The following is a 15,089-nucleotide window of genomic DNA, read 5'->3' on the forward strand; positions in this document are numbered from 1 at the left end:
TGATTACTAGTCTTGACCCTGCCAGCCCCCCTCAGGGATTAGAACAGAAAGCAGTACAAAGATGTATACCTTTGGTTTTTGGGTTTGAAAGAGTGTTTGAGCTTTGAATGGATGGATTGGTTGGATGATGCTTAGAGGATGGTTGTATAGATGGATGAGAATAGGTGGTGTATTGCTTACTTTCAAAGGAAAGACTAGCAATGGCTTGAGAGTAGGGCTGTCCACGGTCAGATTTTTTATTAAGGTCGGGTCGGGTTGGACCCGACCCGACTGTTGTCGGATTGAATAAATGCCACCCGAACCCGACCGTGCAATTTGTCAGGCTCCGACCGAACTGTTATCGGATTGAGTTGGTCGGGTTCGGTCAGATAATCAGATTGAGCCAGTTTTGTTGGGCCATTATTTGGGCCGGTTTTATTTTTCTGGGCCATTTTTTTTAAAACTTCTTTAGTTATTTTGGGCTAGTTTTCCACCATTTCAGCAGGCCAAATATCCCAAGGATTAATATAAATATTTTGGGCCATGCCCCATAGCTCAATCCAAGGCTCCAAGCCCTGTTTTCCAGTTTCCACATTTCTCAATCCAAATTCCAAACACACTTTGCATTGCAGATTTGCAGGCATAAAAGCACAACCACATAACAAAAAAAAAGCCAACATTTCAGCTTGAAATGTTTTCCTGTTTTCTATAGAGCACTAAAGCAACCAACTCTCAGCACTCTCCTCCCTTGTTTTCTCAACAATGACTCAGTGAGCACTGAGCAGTATGCAGTCAAACACATTTCCAATTTCCACCACCACCACACAGCAAAAAAACAAAAAAAATTACAGAGAGCAGCTAGCTCTCTAGTCTCTACTCCCCTATTTTTTCAACAACCATACACAAACACAACCAATCAACAAGAAGTCAAAATATTTTCAGTTTTCCACCACTATATTACAAGTTCAGATGACCACCAAAACAAGTCTAAAATGATTAAAAGAAGTCCATAATAATTTAAATTAGCTAATACTCCATAGTGCTGCTGCTCTCAACCCCATATTTCTCATGTCCGTTCAAAGTTTAGACCTGTTACATAGAAAGAAAATTAGAAGACAATTAAAAACTTCATAGATTTTTTTTTTGATAAGTAAAAACTTCAAAGATCATCAAATAACATCTGCTGTTATGTTTTACCAAGGTCTAAAGCCCCATCAATCCCTAAGAACTTGCATCATCAGTTAGCAAGAGTTTTGGAGAAAAAAAAACACTCAATTCAATACAATACTAGAAAATATTTTGTGAATAGACCAGATCAATTAAATTGTAGACCAGATGCTCCAAATCAATTAAATTAAATTACCTCATTCAAGATCTTCAACTTTATCCATAGCCTGTCGAAGAGAGATCGGAACCGTGCTTAAAAGCCAATTTTGGGTGCATACAAGAGTCTCGACCATTGACGGTGAGAGTGAACTCTGAAATGGATCAAGTACGCGACCACCCGTACTAAAAGCCGACTCGGAAGCAACGGTAGACACGAGCATAGCTAAGACATCATGCGTTATTTTTGACAAGATTGGATACTTGTTGGAATTGTTCTTCCACCACACCAAGATATCAAAATCCGGATTATCCCTACGTTCACACAAATCCCCAAGTACTTGTCTACCTCTGAGGAACAAACACTAGAATACTCCTCCTCCAAGTAAGTGTCAAATTCCATAGCTAAATTCAAGCAAGAATCACAATCCTCATTCTCCACTCTCGGCATTGGACTTGCACTAGACACATAGTGTCTAACTTCACCCTCTTTTGCATAAGAATCATACAACCGGTTCAAAACATCCTTCACTTTTTTCTCCATTTTCTCACCCTCCACCTTCCCTTTGGATTTTGTATAGCAAAACTTCACCAACCTTAACTTAAACCGGGGATCCATTGCCACTGCCACATAAAGTAGGGGATTGAATTTCTCTTGATCCCCCCAATACCTCTCAAATTTTCTTTTCATTTCAATTGCCATTGAAGACATATAAGGATCTCGGTTGGCGATTAATTCATCTATCTTCATTTGAACCTCATACAACTCATGAAAGAACATATTGGATGTGACAAATAGAGAAGCCGAAAATTTCTTGGTTACATCATAAAAAAGTTTTAAGAATGTAACAAACAACCCACACATCTTCCAATCAAGCTTGTTTGGGATAGTTGGTTGTCTTGGAGTTGGGACACTAATCCTATGGCTCCCACCTAGGCCCTCCAACTCCAATGACAAATCCTCCTCGCCTTCCTTTATGCCAAATTTTTTTATGAAACTACTATCTTCCTCCCCCATTCTTTGGAATGCCTTCTTAAACTTGATGGCTACTTCTAACATTAAGTAAGTGGATTCCACCGAGTACACACATCAAGACACACAGTTTATTTCGACTTAATTTTCTTCTTCTCCACACACTTGTTGAAAGTCTCCATTCTTTGTGGAGAAGATCTCACATACCTCACAACATCACGAACACAGAGAATAGACTCACTTGTATCTTTCAGCCCCTCAACAACAATAAGATTCAAAATATGTGCACAACATCACATATGTATATACTCATGCTCCAAGACAATCCTTTTCCAATCCATTGTTTTCCTTTTCAAATACTCAATAGCCGTGGCGTTCGAACTTGCATTATCTACCGTCAAAGTAAAAATACCATCAACATTCCACTCAAGCAACATTGACTCAATTTTATTGCCTATGGTAACTCCCTTATGATCTTCAATTTGACAAAAATTTAAGATTCTCTTTTGCAACTTCCAATCATCATCAATGAAGTGTGCGGTAAGACACATGTAGTTAAGATTTTGAATTGATGTCCATGTATCAGTCGTGAGGCAAATCCTACGACCCTTCAAGAATTTTTTCAGTTTTTCCCTCTCATTTTTTTGAATTGCACCAACCTCTCTAATTATCGTTTGGCGAGAAACCGATGAGAACTTAGGTTGCATGACCTTACAAAACTTTCTGAACCCAATCCCCTCAACGAACCTAAAGGGTACTTCATCAATGATGACCATTTCGGCAAGAGCTCTTTTACAATCGTCAAAAGAAAAGACATGGGTCACAACGTCGACACCGCCCCCGTCTGTGGGTCAAAATGAAAGGTTTTGTTGTCCATGTTGGTCTCTATCAGGATATAGTGGGCAAACGGGGAGGTAAGCTTTCAAATTACTAACGCCATGTTATTTACTTTTAGCCACATATCGTTTATTGCAATACTTACACTCAGCCCATTTGGTTACCTCATCCTCTTTAATATCGTTGAAGTGATCCCAAAAAGGAGATCTATATTTTTTTCTAGGCTCTTTTTTAGGTTCAGGCGCTCGTGGTGGAACCTTTCTTTTCAGTCTATTTTCAGTATTTTGTCCAACTTCAACTACTGTATCATCTTGAACATCAATAACATCGGCATTCGTAGACACGTGAGGATTAGAATTACCTCTAAGTTCAACTTCTTCAACATCTACAACATCATCCTCAAGTTCCCCACCAAGCGTGAAATCAAAATTGCTTGAATCCATCACCTACAAACAAGTGTAATCAAGATCAATAAACTGCAATGCATATAGATATAGTGCTAAACCAGTCGAAATAAGAGAAAAAATTAGCTTTACTGTTTTCTTTTGCTTTACCAGTCGAAATAGAATCATAAAATTAGCTTTAGTGCTACAACCTACACCAGTTGAAAATAGAAGCACAAACTATTTTTTTTTTGCTTTACGCCTTTATCAATCGAAAAATTAGCTACACCACTTGGAAAAAATCAGCCAAAAACTCACTAATCTACAACCAAAGGGGGGGGGGGGGGGGGGGGGGGGGGTGGGGGGTGTTGTGGAATTAAGTGCTACACCAGTCGAAAATCGAAATAGAATCATAAATTGTTTTTCTTTTTTTTTGCTTTACGCCTTTATCACTCAAAAATTTAGCTACACCAGTCAGAAAAAACCAGCTAAAAACTCACTGATCTATAGCCAAAAAGGGGGGGAAAATGAAACAAGGGGGTTTGATCGATTCAAGCCCTATCCATCCCAATCCAATATTCTATCAATTCATCATATCAAAATCACAGAGAAAATATTTTCGTAAAGCCCTATCACTATAACAGTTGTATTCTCGACTCTCGACTCTCATAGAGAAATTCACAGAGAGAGAGAGAGAGAGAGACACACACACACACACACACACACACACACATGTACCACTGTAACACTATTGTATCAGTGCCGATTTAGGGTTCTTGGCTTCTTGGCTTCTTCAATTCTTCCTCTTCAGGGATCGATTAAGACTTGAGAGAGAACGGGGACTGATCAATTAAGAGAGAAAAGGGGGACTACCGGACTAGTTGCGTTGGGAAACAAGGGGCTCAGCGTTGATTTGATGGTGGTGGCCGGTGTCGGTGGGCATGGACGTAGGTGGTGGTACTGTTGAGGGTTGAGAGCAGATTTGGAGAGTGGAGAGGGGTAGGGCTGCGCGAAATGAAATGAACGACTAAACGTAGGGTTTTTTTTTTCTTTTTATATGTGTATGTTTCGGTTGGGTTCACCTGAAATATTATATGGGCACCCGAAACCCGACTGACGGGATTTAAAATTCGACCAGGTCAACCCAAACCCAACCAAAAGAGGAAATCAGAACCGCCTGTCAGCAATTTTTCGAGTCGGGCCGGGTTGTCGGACGGGTCGGGTTTCTGGACAGCCCTACTTGAGAAGGAGTGTGGTGACTTGGTTATCCTTGTAACCCTTTGAAACTTGGAACCTAGCAAGCAAACTCTTAACCCTTTGAAAGACAATTGGAGGGGGGTATATATAGGGAGAGAAGGAGAGAGAGGGGTTAAGGTCAGTCAAAGGGGCTAGTGCTTTAGCCCCAAAGGCTTCCCACTCATTGGATGAGAGGAAAAAGGTGATGGGATGAGTGTACGAGATGTCCCCTGGCGAAGACTACTTTTTCGATGGATTGGAAGGTTCCCATGTGTTGTAGACTCATAACCGTGGCTTCTGCATGATGAATAAAGCAAGTTTGACAAGAGTTTTGACTACCGTACACAGGTAGTTGACCTGCAAACTCAGGTTCAAACTGCAGCTTTGACCTATGACTGACACGTGGCAAATGGATCGAAGCACGCTAGTTTTGGAACGGTGTATGCAGGTAGGGTTTTGGCTGAGGCTTTTTTGTTCAGGGTTTAAGGGGTTTGAAAGGGATTTATCCACTCAAAGCTCAAACACACTAACATTCCCAGGGTGTAGGGTTTAAGGGGTTTGAAAGGGATTTATCCACTCAAAGCTCAAACACACTAACATTCCCGGGGTGTTCTTGATCTGTTTCATCATCAGGGAATCAAATACCGTAAGTAAACTAATCTGAAAAGTCCAAAATAGAGTGTCTACACCATTGATTAGAGTGTGCGTGTGCATGTGTGTGAGAGAGAGAGAGAGTCAAAAAGTATTGGTGAAGGTGCAAGTATATAAAGACATAGGATTCTCTTGTTGGATGTATATATGTATGTCCATAACTTCAAGTAAAACTTTAGTGCACTACTATCATTATATCTGTATGTGTTCCAAAATAATGATAGTTATTTTTTAGACATATGAATTCCTATATACATTGATGATGGACAATATTAATTTCATTCTCAATATTAAGATGGACAATATCAATTTCATTCTCAATATTAAGAGATAATTTCTTTAGCAACAAGGCTGGCCCAAGATAATTGGAGCCCTAGGCCAAATCAATCAAGTGGGGCTAAAATTTTTCCGCAATATATTAAACAATATTAAGAGAGAATTTCTATGTATAAAAGTTTTAGAACACATTTCATGTAGAACATGCTTTGGTTAAGTGGTTTGGGAGTTTCCTTATATTCTATGTGAGACAAGTTTTAATCCCAGCAGCAATAGATTCCCCACGAGGCTATTGTTTTTTTTACAAATAAAACTTAAAAGAAGTGTTGGGGCATGAATCGAATTGAACCCAACCACAACATGTGGATTGTTACTCATCGTACCACTAAACCAAGGAGACTCATACAATTTATTTTGAAAAGAAATAGTATAAATAACTACTCCTAACGAAGGCCCCTCTTTATGGGCCAAAAATTGGGGCCCCAGCCCCAGGTCTCTCAGGTCTTGCCCTTGGGCCGGCCCTGATTAGCAAAAGGGAAGCCAGTAAAACAAGAGTTGATATCTAATAAATAAATGGCAAAAAAAATTTGCAGTATCTAAATGGAAAGAAGAATATGTAGAGAGTTAAATTGTTGAATATAAAACGATAAAAACACGAATATGTAGAAAGTTAGGAAACAACAAATTCAAAGCCAAGTTTTGTAAATTTTGCTAGAGATGCTGTTATGTGCAACATTGCTTTTTTTTGTTTTGTTTTTTTTGATAGGCAAAAATTTATTAAAAATTGAAAGAGGGAAAAGAAAAATCCAACAAAAAGTTGGATAGTACATCACAAGGACTGAAGTCCAGCCAAAAAGGTCTAACACGGGAATCAAAAAATAATACAATTTAGCCCACTCGAAACCCAAATAAACAATAAAGCCCAAACAAAACAAACAGGCCGAGGAAGACCCGCTCGGCAAACCCAACCCCGCTCCCAAACTGCCGCCACACAAAGCACCGTAAGCGTCACCACCCAAACCAACACCACCACCCAACCTTGCTTTTCTTTTCTTTTTTTGTAAAAGACAAATTGAAGATCAATTTTAATACTGGAGTAGTAGAGTTTTTCAAGAATATAATTCATGCCAAAAATGATATTGATTGAAGCTTGATTGATATGAACGATCAAAAGAAAAAACAAAAAAGCCCGATCCGTATCTAGTCGGAATATGTTTAATTATCTCCTAATTAATTTCTTTTAACAATGAGTTTAGCTTATACATTTATCTCCATATATGTCTTTTTGAAAAGTGGGCGAGTCTAGAGTGCTGAATTTACTTTTTTTTCATAAATAAATGTTTGCCGATTAGATATTCCAATCGGGCTCTGGTCAATATGTTTTTTTGACACGATTGATGTGACAAATTCTACAAAGTCAACGATCCGACCAACAAAGTAGACCAATCATTGGCGCAAAAATTAGCAAACTACACCGTGCACAATCTTCCCTTTAACTAGTGATAAGCCATCAATCTCTTAAGTACTACATACACAATGTCACATGCATGCAAGTATAGATTCTAAAAATTCCCATCACACGAACACTAAGGTGTTTGAGAGCCAATTATTTTTTAGATGGTAGTTCTAGATTGTAGAATAAGGATTTTTTGTATTGAAATAAGAATACAATTTAGATGAGATGTCCAAAATAGAGTTGGTGGAAGAACTGTGTGTGGAAGTATATTCAGATTCCAAAGAGTTCTTTCAAATGTGATTTTTGAATTGTTCATTTTTTATTTCGCTTTCCAAAATATCTTGAAAAAATAGATTTTCTAATGGCTCCCAACCACCAATAATTCACATACATAATGTATATATATTCAAAAAATAGAACTCCCACACACCCCTACTGGGTTGACCTAGGGCAAGACCCAAGAGGATGCCGCCTCCGCCTCGAGCTTCCTCTTTTTTAGCCCAAAATAGGCCCCAAGTTGGCATACTTGTTATATATAAAGTACTCCTAAATTTAAGAGCAATCCTCCTGTAACGCCCCGATTTCTCAAGGGATTTCGGAAGCATTAACCCAAAGATACACTAAATTTTACAAACTATTAGGCCCTTATTTATCCTTATACAAAATTTACAGTTTCAAAATAATACAAAAATCTATGTAACAAAAGCAACTCCAGAGCGACTCTAGTTTTGATACGAAATTCCAAGCAATGTTGGCCCAGACTCCGTTCCAGGGGGTCCCACCTGTATCAACTGCTCCACTGTGGAATCCTGCACACTCTGGCAAATTGAACGCCGAAGCAAACGATTTGCCAGGATACAAACGTATCCTGAGTGATAATTCACAAAGTAGAAATCCTAAAACCCAATACCACAATATGCAGATCAACAATATAATAATTCATAACACACCGAAGGTACAAAATAATAACACATCGTCTTTTTCTTTACTATCCATCATCTTACATGTAATCTAAGAATTCTCTCCGCGAGATCCTTTCCTCCCACATCCACTAACTACAATCGTCTCATGGGTCCACCCTTCCTCCTGCTTGTCCTGCACCAGGGTCCTAAGTGAGCGCATCTAAGTTATGTACCGAGTATGTTCTCACTTAAGACCATAACAAGAGGATTGAGTCATCCCATGACGTATCGTACATTAGGATCGGACATCCACTACCCCACGCTAACTATAACCGTCTCATGGGACCCATTCTCTTTCTCCAAGAGAAACTTTCCATGACGTATCATACATTAACGTCTCACTAACTATAACCGTCTCATGGGACCCATTCTCTTCCTCGAAGAGAAACTTCCCATGACGTATCATACGTTAGCGTCACAACACCGGGCCCCTCAGGTAACCCATTTCAACACAGGGCCCCATAGGTTACCCTTGCCATCACCATGGCTCAAATCACAATCCACACAATCACACTTCCAACACTTTACCATTTTCCATTTACTTATCATCGTCTACATGATTCACTACTCGTAACCACCCCGGGAACCTATTTGTTCAATCTACAATCACAACAAAATACCACACAGTTCAACATTTCAACTAAAAGTACTAACATGCTAACAACACATAACCATGCAATAAAATTTATCCTACCATAGAATTAATCATGTGAGTAACAAAATAATATTCAGTTAAATAATTAATTACTACACTTAAAATTAAATCTATTTCTCTCATTTAGAAATTTTATAAAACATTTTTACTATTTAAATATTTTCCTTAACTCTCAAATTATTTATAGATTTTACAAACAAATTTTTTTTATTGAAAAATACTTATTGCTAAATTTAGCATTTACTAACTATATTAAATATTAATATGAGATTTTTATAACAACAAAATTATGCGAGGCTATTTTAGTCAATATTTATTAGAGTTAAAGATTAACTAATATATAATCTAAAATATTTCTTGTTTACAATCTAAATAAATTTTTACTAATAAAATATTCTTGTTAATATTTCATAAATATTTATCTACTCCAATAATTTATTAAACACGTAAACGTCCACTCAAATACAAATTAACAATGTATCATCAATAATAATTTCACAATCAAACATTTGTTAAACGATCATAAATTTTCACAGGGTATAACACTAATCATTACAGCACAACCAGACTAAATTTTAATATAAACAGGACTAAAAATAAATTAACAATTTAACAGCAGATCATCATCTTCAATAAACTTTAAATCTAAGTAACTCCATTAAAATGCAGATAAAGGTTTTGGGTTTTCGGAAAACTACCTCAAACGCGATTCTAAGTCCGGATAAGTGTTGTACGGTGTTCGTAGATCGCCATGGTGGTTCTGAAATCTCGAGGCAGCGTTCGGCGGCACTCCGACAGGGCCCGCAGCAGCGGTGTGCACACACCTACGGCCACAACTCTCTCTCTCTCTCTCTCTCTCTCTCTCTCTCTCTCTCTATTCTAGACTCAACAATAAAATTGGGAGTGAAATAATATACTGGTGTTCAATTTTCGGATTATGTGGGTATGTATAATGAGAGAGAATAAAGTAGTGAGAATATGAGATGATAAGTGTAGAAGTGGTGGAATGAGGAAGGAGAGTGATACTGATAATGATAAAAAGATGGGTGACAAGTGCCACATTTGGGGGGTTTTCAATTCAAATGTATGTGGACGCATGTATGTACATGGTGAGAATGTATCTGGACGCTTTTATGTATAGGATGAGAGATAGAGAAGTGAAGAGTTAGTTTGAATAGAGTTATACTTAGGGTTTAGATAGGAAAGATAAGAGATAAATATGAATCACTGATTCGTATATCTAAAGTTTAAATACATATCTTATACAATAGTGTAAATAATATCAATTGTACACATAATAATATATTTTAATTATTCAATTTAATTAATTATTGAATTAAAAATTTAACAATATAAATTTGTATTAAAAAAAATTGGGTCAAAAATCCGGGTCGTTACACCTCCTATGGCCCAGCGTTAAAGTGTTTGGCTTCCCCACCCAAGGTTTGGTTGGGGTTTGATTCTCATCCTTTCTCTTTTACCTTTTATAGAGGTTAACGATAACGAAAATACTTCAAGTTTAGCTTGTTGAGATTAATTTGAACCTAGCCCAAAATGGATTTTTGTAACGCCCTGATTTTCCAAGGAATTTCGGGCGCATTACCCTTAAAATATGTTGAATTTTACAAACTACTAGGCCTCTATTTGTCCTTATACAAAATTACAATTTCAAAATAATATAAAAATCTATGTACTTTTTATTTAACAAAAAAAACTCCAAAGCAACTCTAGTTTTGACACGGATTCCAAGCAACATTGGCCCAGACTTCGTTCCAGGGATCCCACTTGTATCAACTACTCCACTGCAGAATCCTGCACGCTCTGGCAAACTGATTGCCGAAGCAAACGATTTGCTAGGATACAAACGTATCCTGAGTGATAATTCACCAAGTAGAAATCCTAAACCCAATACCACAATTTGCAGTTTCAACAAAATAACACAAAATTATAGAACAATTACAGGACACAGTCACAAGTAGCCTTTAATGAATTTTTTATCTTTAGGTGAATTCTAGATTTCTCCACCATGAGAAATACTCCTCCCAAATAATCTCTGAGCTATGGCAACTCTACAGATTTACCCTCTCCTTGCTTGCCCAGCTAGGGGTCCCAGACGAATAAGACCAAACTATATGTTGGGTCGAACTCAGATGTACCATCACAAGGAGCGAATGATAAACCAACCAACCACGAGAAATGATACCCATACTCCAGTTCTATCCAAATAAACCCATCCCCGGTAATATCCGGAAGATAAATCCTACAATGCCATAATCAGGATTTCGAATTAATAATCCACCGGCCTTAACCACAAATGCCAATTCCGCCGACCATGCTTTCAGGACCCACCGGGCTCTCGGCCACTTTGGTTTTCTCCTGACCAAAACTGTCACCACAGTGACTTTCCAATATTTCACTTTCCTTAATTTTTAACGTCTAATCAATTTAGTCACAATCTCGAGTACCACCAAGTGTACCTATTGTCCAATTTCTACGTTCACGTAGCAATTCAAATTACCATAATTCACGTAACAATCAACATCATACAAAATTCACAAATACAATATTGCATGCATAAAGTCTGACATAACAATATTCTAATTTATTAAATATCAATTGACGAATAAGCCAAGATAAGTAAACGACGGTTTGAATAAAATCATTATCTTAAAAGATAAAGTTTTTATTTTTTTTTCTTTTACCAAATTACTAATATCAACTTATATAGTATTCTCGAAATCATTTAATCTATTTTTTTATTATCAAAAAATAAATATTCAGTCAAACAATTAATTACTAACCTTAAAATTATGTCTATTTCTCACATTTAGAAATTATAAAACATTTTCACTATTTTTCTATTTAAGATATTTTCTTTAACTACTATATTATTATTCATAGATTTTACAAACTAATTTTTATTCGAAAATACATATTACAAAATTTAGTATTTACTTAACTTTATTTTTTTTATTTTTTAACAAAATGCAATAAATGTTTAATATTAGATCTTTATAATGAGGTGATATGAGACTACTATGGCCAATAAAATATTTTGAAATTAGCTAATAAGTAGTAACTATTTTTTTTTAGCTTGAACAAATATCTCCTCATTTATATTTTAAATCTAAATCCTTACGTATTTAATTATTAAATAATTATTACATAAACTACGATGATTCCGATAATTTATTAATCGCACAATTCTTCACCTACACTTGAATTTCAACACCACAATCCACCATAATCTCGCGAATAATCCTCAATTTAAGAATAAAATCGTTTCCAGGCCTTACCCCTGATTTCCTATCACAAACAGGACTAAACGATAATTAATTAACTTCTGGAATTAGAAACAGGTTATCATATACAACAGGAATTAAGTTTTTTAGTCCTAAACTCCATTAAAACGCAGATTGAATTACGGGTTTCTGGAAAACTACCTTAAACGCAAATCTAAGCTCGGGTGAGTGTTGTACGGTGTCTGTAGAACACTAGGGTGGCTTCAAAATTCAAAGCGGCGTCCGGCAGCACTCCGTCAGGACCGTCGGCGGCGACGCTCGCACCAAACTCACGGCACACACCAAAACACACACTCACGGCACACAACTCACTCTCTCACTGTTCGTGGTGAGGTACGGCAATCCGGAGGTGGCGGTTACGGGCTGGAGGTGATGGGTTCGGTAGTGGGTGGTCTCGAGGGTGGTGGGTTCAATTAAGGACGGAGCCAGGAATTTCACCACGTAGGGACGACCGTGCATGCGAGAAAAAAAAAAAATATATATATATATATATATATATATATATATATATACACACATGCATAATCATGTAAATACATTAAAACTCAAAATAACATAAATACATTAATCGATTTAACTAATTAGATCGATCTTAATGTATGTGTCTTGTTTTTCTTTATTGTTCATCTTCTTCTTTTTTTCATTCATCACAACTGAACGAATTCCGTACATGGGCTTTCATGTTATTCATGTTACTTGATTTTACCAGTCAAAAAATAAAGATTAGGAGAAGTCTTGAATAACAATTGGGGAAATACATACCTACAACTTAAATTTTACCAAAATTACTTGGTTCCAAAATCTCTTCTCCTCTTTCTCTATTTTCTCGAAATTGCCTTTGAAGTCTTAACAATTGGGGATGTTTGTGCCGAGAGAGAAAGAGAGCAGGGGGGGGGGGGGGGGGGGGGGGGGGGGCACGGTTTGGTGTGCCATTGAGATTTTAGGGCGCAAAAAAATCAAAATACTAAATACATCCAACGAAATGTGGAAGTTTATTACTTGAATATTCACAATTAATCCTATAGTTTTATTTTTTGTTATATTTTAGCCATTAGCCTTTGGTAATTAATGTTGGTATCCTCGTAGTTCAAAGGTTACAATTATATTTTTTTTTTCTAAAATTCTACACAAGGGCGAGCCTAAATATATACTTTCATAGGAATTTTTTTTATACATATAATAGTAGTGTTTCTTTTTCTTCTTATAGGAGCGTTCGCCCCTACTAGCCCTCCCTGGCTGCATCCCGGATTCAGTGGGGAACCGAAAGGTGGTGGTGCCGTGGAGTTTGATTGTGGGGATCTCGGTTATGGAGGAGGGAGTGGTACGGGGTGGAGGTGGTGTTTTGGGTGGTGATGGAGAATCGGTTGGGTGGTGGACTCCGGTGGTGAGGTGATACGGTGGTGGCAAATGGTGTTGGAGGTTTCGGTGGTGGAGTTGGCGAGGATATGATGGTGGTATACGGCAGGAGGTGGTGGAGGCCGAGAGGTGGTCTCTCTCTCTGGAAATATAATTGTGCACAGTGTGTGCATGTGTACGATGTATGTATGGGAAGGAGAGTAAATGGAGAGGGGTGTGGGGTAGACTGGTCACTGGTATTTGCAGGGGAGTAATTGGCGTGGGGAAGGGAGAGTGAGGTGGGAAGGTGATATAATTGGGATAAGGTGGTGGGGGTGAGAGTTGGCTGAAAATGATATGGGGGCCGGCTGTTGAAGAGAAAGGGGAGGGAGAATTATTATTGCGGGCGCGGAAACGTGTCACGTGGTATACAGCGGTCCGGTTTTTGAGTTTGGAAAATTTTGAAAATATTACTATAGACTAACAAAAATATTTTTTTTATACTAACCCCGGTTTCGGTTTACGGAACAGAAATCTCAACAACCAAGAAAATATTTTTCATGGATATTAATACATCCAAATTGAATTTAAATAGAAATTAACTAATTAAATTAAAATTTATTAACTAGCAAATCAGAAAACAATGAAAATGATTTTTGAAATAATATCACAAAATTTTTATTTATTAAAATATTTGGGATATTGCAGATTTACATTCTTTAATAATTATGATTCTTTTTGGAATTTGATCAATAATAAAGAGGGTTCCATATTGCAAGTTTGTCCAGGGCCTCCGAATGTCCAAAGTCAGCCCTGCTCCCCTAATAAGCAATATGAAAAATGAATGACCAAAAAAGCATATATAGAGAGGAAAAGATATCTTTAGATTTAACTTACAAATGCGCTGGAACTTCTCTTTGAGTTCTGTCTTGTGCTCGCTCTTGGTAATCCGGAAATAGTAATCCGGGCACGTGCAATGGTCGACACAGTTTGGTGGGATTGAGATCCCAATCGCCATGATTGTCGCCGGGCCTTCTACCCGTTGTGCCTTCCGAACATCCTCTATATATACGCTGAACATTTTCCCGCCAGAAAACTAATTTAGTGATGGCCGACCTTTTTGTGATGCGTAGGTGCTCTAGGACCAGCAGCCAGGAGTGAGAGATAATTGTTGAGCTTGTGAGAAACTTGGTGGTCGTCTGGGTTATATGAATGCATGTGACCATTAAAATGGTTGCTAGGAGTTACATATCCTAGCTAGCTCAACAATTCTCATAATTAAGTTGGCTGTTACTAACGTTCTTAAAAGTTGGCCAGTCTGCAGGTTAGCATGCGAGAGGCCCACCTAACCCACCATCAAAATCTCAGATTATGATACCTACATAAATTTTGTGTGGGGCCCACTACAGATCTCACATGAATGATTCGAGCCGTACATTAAATGTAAAATATTTTTTCAAGCGCATCGCAAAAAAATTAGCTCAATCCGATAAGTATAAGTGCTCGATCCATTCATCTAATTTTTCATTCACCCGAAATTTGAATGAAAAATTAGATGATTGGATCGAGTACCTATAAGTATCGGATTGAGCTGATTTTTCGCAGAGGCAATTAAAAAAATATTTTACATTTATTGAACGGCTCGAATCTTTTGTGTGGGACTCGTAGTGGGCCCCACACAAAATCTGTGTAATCTTGTTATGTGAGTAGCACCACTGTTT

General features: G+C 37.5%; 1 pseudogene; it reads right to left on the reverse strand.

Moving 5' to 3' along the window:
* The window catches only part of LOC131300882 (polyketide synthase 1-like), a 53,935-nt pseudogene extending 39,287 nt beyond the window's left edge, over window positions 1–14,648 (reverse strand).
* Window positions 14,649–15,089: the final 441 nt, after the last annotated feature.

This window comes from Rhododendron vialii, chromosome 9a (assembly GCF_030253575.1).
Source record: "Rhododendron vialii isolate Sample 1 chromosome 9a, ASM3025357v1".
NCBI lineage: Eukaryota > Viridiplantae > Streptophyta > Magnoliopsida > Ericales > Ericaceae > Rhododendron > Rhododendron vialii.